Below are 7,203 nucleotides of genomic sequence, written 5' to 3'. Positions count from 1 at the left end.
GGCATAGAAATGTAGAATGATCCTACACTATACAATAAAGAAATTACAGCCGATTATACCCACTGGGCATTATGGTCGGCATAGGTGTTAATAAAGCATACACAAACATCAAATTACATACACTGGGCAAATACAACTCATACATCATGAATGGCATCAACCTAACTCCATTTCAACTATAATCGATTAGCCGGATTCAGGTAGCACAAATTTCAGTCTGCAAAATCTCCAATTCCTTCATGGTTACCTCAGTGTCTTGTTTCATTTTTTTGACTCCTGCATCTAATACCTGCATGTCCAGTCTCAACTTGTTGATTAAATGTTGACAATCATGTACACGTTGTCTTGCCACCTCTAGTTGATGCTTGAGAACATCAGCACATTCGAATTCCAATCCATAATCATTCAATAATGGCCATGCCGCACTGCTCGCAGATCTTTGTGTTGATGTCACTTCATCTTGAAATGTTTCTGTAAGTACACATGACTAGGGAAAAATATAGTTACAACAGTGAAGCGAGCAAGACACTATTTTGTACTACATGGCAAAACAGGACTAACAATAATGTTACACGTCACTTTCAAAAAAAATGTTACACGTCATGAAGCATAAGCAGATGTTATTTTAAAAATTATAAAAAAGATAGTCTGTGCAGCCTGCATACAGAAATCCCTCTTAGTTCACCAGAGGAGCATGATGTTGGGGCCCAATCGAAAACACAGACAGGTTACAAATTTAGACATCACGTTGCGTATAAGCAAGCAGTTGGCCATTCTGTATCTGAATTAAAGTCTTAGGGAGCATAATGAACAGCAGAGGGTTTCATACAAACATACTACAGTAGGCAAAACTATGCAATCATTAGCGTAGTATAAACTAGATTGTGACCTCATGCAATAATAGTTGGTTAATAGACTTCAAAGCTTCAGGCACACTTCGGCAGAGTAATTAAATGGTAAGGCCTTTAATTATGTCAACTAATAGTTATACAAGTACCGAACATTAGGCATGATTATTTGGGCATCTCATTAACTGAGGACAAATAAAGCAATTGAAAAGAGAAAATTAACTATGCCTGAAACAAACAAGGAATTGAACTGTTGAGTTGCATACAGTGACTTACCTTAGCAGGTTGAAGAGGCTCAGCACAGCTCCTACTTATCTTGCAAGGCTCCTTCCTAACATCTTGTACTTGTAAATCCTCAATATTATCTTCATTGCACCCCCTCTGCAAGGTGACACAAACTAGTTACTCGTCTCCTTGGAAGATAAATATGCATACTTTCCAGTCTATGAACACAAAAGGATGAGATTATAACAAAACAACACCACATAATGAAACATGCCGCATCTCTTGCACTTGCACACAGTGAAATGAGCATTTACTATGCCTGCACTATGTAAAAACTAGGCATACCTTCGAACTGGATCTCCAGGTACTCTTGGAAAGCCTATTGTAGTGTACATCCAAACCTTTATATCACCTATGAGTTAGACAAGGCCCCACTACAGCAACCCTAAGTGTTTAAATCATTGACAAGCTCTGTTAGAGTGTTAGTTCAAGAACAACAAGTAATCAAAGCAAACAGTCCTAGTATGGCTGGCTGATGCAAATAAGCAATTGAACAGATGTGTGAGAAAATCTTACATATCAAGAAAAGAAGCAAAGAAGGAGGCTTAAAGACCATCACTTGACTGACCAGATTTAAGGGGCATTTAAACATCATGTGCAACGTATGAACTAACATAAACATTGCATATTCCAGATTCTACAATGGAATGCACATGTATTAGGTTATGCCATGTATGATGATGCCTAAATGTACAGATAGCAGGCAGGAGTGATTCATCATTGCACGCACAATTGAATTGCAGGTTAAGGGCCAGTTCGATTCCGCCGTTTTAGGGCATATTGTCAAAATAAGCCATAAAAGATGTAAAGAAGTCATTTTTGAGTTATGGGCTTGGGCTTAACTAATTTCGCTTTGGAGGGGGGGTGTTTCGGGTAGAACCTCACTAAAAATTGAAGGGAAGGGGAATAGTGAAATGACTCTGTTGTCTGCCTATATTACACTCAAAATGCAACTGCTGACGCCCGTGTCACACCTGACCCTCAAGTAAAAACAAACACGCAAGCATTCATTGCGTGCCCGCTTGCATCTCCTCTCCCCTTTCCCTCTACCTTGATCCCCTGCCTACAGCACTAGGGTTCCTCCAGCGAGTCATCACCACTCGTCCCATCTGGCCTGGTCCTCGACGATGCTATGTCTAGCTAGGCTACATGGCCAGCGGGTAGGGGAAAATCTCCCTGGCTGCTCCTCCCTCTGGCGCCGCCCCTCATTCTCATGGTCTCCAGCAGCTGCTCCACTGTGGTTCGTCCAACACACTACTCCGGCGGGCGCTGCACAACTACGGCTGATGCCACACTGCGGTAGAAGGCACCTTATTCCCCCTGCCCTCCTCCCAGGCCATGGCCTTGAGGTGCTATTGAAGGATGAGCTCATACAACAAGGTGAGGATCTCCTTTGATTTTTTGCCAAATTTTCATTCTGATCCACTATATGATGAATTGCTATGACCTGCTTCTGCTGCTGCTATATGATGCATTGCTATGAGTTGCTCCTGCTGCTGCTATATGATGAATTGCTATTAGCTGCTCCTGCTGCTGCTATATGATGAATTGCTATGAGCTGCTGCTGCTGCTATATGATGAATTGCTATGAGCTGCTGCTGCTGCTATATGATGAGTTGCTATAAGCTGCTCCTGCTGCTGCTATATGATAAATTGCTATGAGCTGCTCCTGCTGTTGCTATATGATGAATTGCTATGAGCTGCTCCTGCTGCTGCTATATGATGAATTGCTATGAGCTGCTTCTGGTATATGATGAATTGCAGACTGCTGCTGTTGTATGATGAGTTGCTATGAGCTGCTGCTGCTGCTATATGATGCTTTCAGGTGCTGCTGCTATATGATAATAACCAGCCACTTGGACCATCGAATTTCAATAAATAATTGTTCTTCATTTAAATGTGGGTCATGCATTCTTCGTTTAAATTAGGCAATGGGATCTCTATGGAAAACATTGACCAAAGTAGATTGTGCCAAGTAGATGATATCTTTGTATTTGCATTTTGAGCAAATAGTGATGGTCTGTTTTTCCATCATATTAATTGCTGCACTGGGTTCAATTTGTGATATTTGCAAGTCAAATTAATTTCCATATGGGCAGCAAAATGAAAAAAATATAATGCAATCTATACTTTCCACTGATCATACCAAAGATAAGCTGAAAACGCAATGAAAAGAACTTGTTGGCTTATTACATGGAGCTTATATTCACAGGTGCTTATTTTCTTAGGATAACTCATAATAACTGTCCCTAAGAAACTTGGCTAATAGAACTGGCATACAAATAACATGTCACAATGATTGCAAGGAGTGACGTACCATAGCACACTGTATAGGCTCATCGCTGCCTCTCCTTTTTTGCGATGTTCCATGAAATTGCCACATACATCTTGTACTTTTTCATTGTGTAACCCTATCTGCAAGTTGACACAGCTAATTTCAGACATCTCTACATGATACTACATTGCATATCCCTTGCGCATATTTAAAGCACCAATTAACGATTGTGTGCGTACCATAAACTAGCCACGACTCTGTATGCTGGACTAGCAGGCACTCTAAGGGAGCCTAATGTAGTGCACTGGAATTCCTACATGCCACCTACGATTTTGTGTAATGTACTGCCCCTGTTCCTAAATATATGTATTTGTAGAGATTCCAGTATGGACCACATACAGATGTATATAGATGCATTTTCGAGTGTAGATTCACTCATTTTGCTCCGTATGTAGCCTATAGTGGAATCTCTAGAAAGACGTATATTTAGGAAAGGAGGTACGAGGTAGTATCATGTATGACATCTACATATCTAATTTAACAGCTAGTAGTAGAAATCATTGTCTGCACAAAGGGATTACTGGTCAAAAATCCTAGCAAAGCACGCTGGCAGGCACAGAACAATACAAGAGAGAGAGAGAGAGACACGCTTACAAGATCATAGCAATGCCTCAGTCCAGGATCTTGGTTGGCCAAGCTGTTAGATCCAGAAGAAACATCATCCTTGTAGTTTTTGCCAGCTGCATAACAGGTAACAGCGACCGGTTAGTATATTTGAAGTACATCAGGCAGGTGATGCTGGACGGGTTTAAAGGTGACAAGTACCTAGGCCGTGGCGGGTGCTTGGCATCTCTCCAGATGGTGGGAATCAGGTTAGAAACGTCAAGGATGATGACACTGTGCTGGCTGTCGGGTTCCGGTAAGGAGATCTAGAACCGTTGAGTAGGGTGTTTGTGGAGCGGCTCCAGTAGGGTGGACTACGGTGTGGGCGAAGCAAATCTGTGGCCGTGGACGAGGGCGTAGGTGAAGCTGCTCCGGTGGTTGGGTTAAGGATGGTGTCGATGACGCAGATCTGCGACCATGGACGAAGCGTCAGAAGCTGCTCCGGTGGTTGGGTTAAGGATGGTGTCGATGACACGGATCTGCGGCCGTGGATGGGGCGTCAGAAGCTGCTCCGGTGGTTGGGTTAAGGGTGGTGTCGATGATGCGGATCTGCGGCCGTGGACGTGGCGTCAGAAGTTGCTCCGGTAGGTTGGATGAGGGTGTGAGGAAGCGGATCTGAGGCCGTGGACTTGTGAGTTGGCAAAGCGGCCCCGGTAGGATTGATAATGGTATAGGCGAAGCTACTCCGGTAAGGCTGACGATGGTGTCGGCGAAGCGGCTCTGGTAGGGTTGAGGAAGGTGTCGGCGAAGCGGCTCCGGTAGGGTTGAGGAAGGTGTCGGTGAAGAGGATCAAAGGTCGTCGACGGGGGCGTCGGTGGGGTGGCTCCGGGGGGTGTGGACGAAGTGACTCCGGTGGGGAGTATGAATGTACCGCTGCAGATGCGCGGTGGTTGACGAGAGTACCGATGAAGCAGATCCGACACCGTGGACAAGGCCGACACTGAATGGGCTGTGGTACAGTGCTGGATGAGTAGTCTACTTGTTTCTAGGGGAGGTGGGAGGGGTAGATGCAGCCACAGAAGCAGATCCAGCGAGGTGGACGCCGCTGGCAGTGAATGGGCTATGATACGCAGGTGGATGAGTAGTCTAGGGTTTCAAGAGGGGAGGGGAGAAAGGGCGATGAAGTACGGACGGCGTGATGTAAGATGCTCTGGTGCTGTGGAGTTAGTCGTTTTTGCGGGAGGGGGAGAGGAAATGGGGGTGTCGTGTAGTGGGGGGAACCGGAAGTTACCAAAGCAGCCCCGACCTATCATGTAGATGAGGGCGGTATTGTTACTGTTGGTCTCCGTGCACCAAGGACAAAAGGAGGATTTCACATGCTAAAGACTAAGGTGGCGGAAATTTTAGAAGGAGGCAGGAGATTTTGCCGCTCGTGGGACCGTTCATATCCGGTTTCAACTAATTTTGGACCGTGCTAGCGGGAAGGTCATGCTAGACTGTGTACACGAGGCACGCGTCAGCAGTTAATAACTGGTGTGAACTCCACACCAGAAAAAAGATAATAACTCGGGATGATGCGCCGATAACTTGGACGTTCACACGGGCGCGGCCAATCGTACGGGTGTAGTGGCGCGTTCACAAAAAAGGGATCAAACACTCAACCTATGTATTTCTCATGTAAATAAATAATTTAGTGCCATTGGTTATTTACTTTAAACATAATGCATTGACGTATTAGTGTAGAGGCGCACAAAAAGAAATGGATATTGTAGTCAGCTACTTAAAAGTGTTACCTCATATTATTGCATAGCCTCCATTTCAACGCGATCCTTGACGAGTTCTGCCCGGACGTCCTCCTCCAGTACTTCCTCAGCTACGGGCGCCACTCGAGGCCAGCAGCAAACTCTGCGACTAGAAATCAGCGAGATGGGGCGACGAGGGTTACGGAAGAGATAAGGGACAGACGAGAATAGCAGTGTTTTTTTAACTGGGGCTGGGGTGCGGTGCGGTAGGGATATGAGGATTTTTTAATCGTAGTGAACGGTCAGAACGACAAAGCAAATTGGGTTGCGGGGCTATGGGCTGTTACATTTTAACTGAGGTTGGCCCTCCACGTAAACAACAGAGTAGGTGTAGTAGTGTAGTACTTCGTTCCCGTCTCTCTCTCTCTCTCTCTCTCTCTCTCTCTCTATTCTAAAGCATTACTTTGTCCCACCACTCAATAAAAAGTTGTAGTACTTCTATGTACTCGGGACTTCGGGTACCAGACGCATACAACGGAAATTACCGAAAAAACTTCGGTTTCCCATGATTGCCAACCGAAGTTCTGACTGAAGTATTCGGTTTCGGTGAATTTGGTTTCGGTACCGGTTTATTCGGTGCGGTTTTTGGTGCCCGGTTTTTTATGCCCACCCCTAACTTTGGCCACGATACGAAGTACATATTGACTTATGTTCAAGCGATGCACATCCACGATCGCTAGATAGTGATACATGAATGAATTGTGCAATCTCTCTCACACGCATACACATCTCATTTCCCTGTGGGCATCGGAATCACACACACGCACTTCATGTATTTTTCTCCCTCCGTCAGGGTTAAATTCGTCTTTCTACCCCATCCTATAAGTCTCTCACACAGAAACACACACACCCTCTCTATGTCTAACACGCCCACCCCTTTAATTCCGCCCACCCACAACCACTAATGTCTCAAAGTATAATAATGTCTCTCACACATATGCTATCTACCTATCCCTTAATATAGCTAGATATGTGTTACACAAACTCCTTCTCCCTACTAGCAAGATGCCCATGCGTTGCACGGAACATCAAGATGCATTTGTATGAGAAGTTTATCTTGTGGGAAAAAAGGATGAACAGCGGAATGCCTTATTTGCAAATGTGGAGAGGGGTGTGGGTATCTTTTTGCAAAATTGCCATAGTTTCCTTCCTATCCGTCGGATATAAATCGGATGGCCTATATTGCAGGATGGCAGGAACACCATCATCACCAACTTTGTTTTTTTATAAGAGTAGAGATATGTGAGTGTCACTGCCCCCCCCCCCACACACCCACACACACCCACACACCCACACTTCCCAACATCGAAGGAGTAGGGTGACACCTCGATCTTGATACAAATCTATCGACTGGCTTCTCTCTCAAACATACACACACACACACACTACC

Source organism: Triticum dicoccoides, chromosome 7B (assembly GCF_002162155.2).
Source record: "Triticum dicoccoides isolate Atlit2015 ecotype Zavitan chromosome 7B, WEW_v2.0, whole genome shotgun sequence".
Classification (NCBI taxonomy): domain Eukaryota; kingdom Viridiplantae; phylum Streptophyta; class Magnoliopsida; order Poales; family Poaceae; genus Triticum; species Triticum dicoccoides.
Note: the sequence above shows the minus strand (reverse complement) of the source record.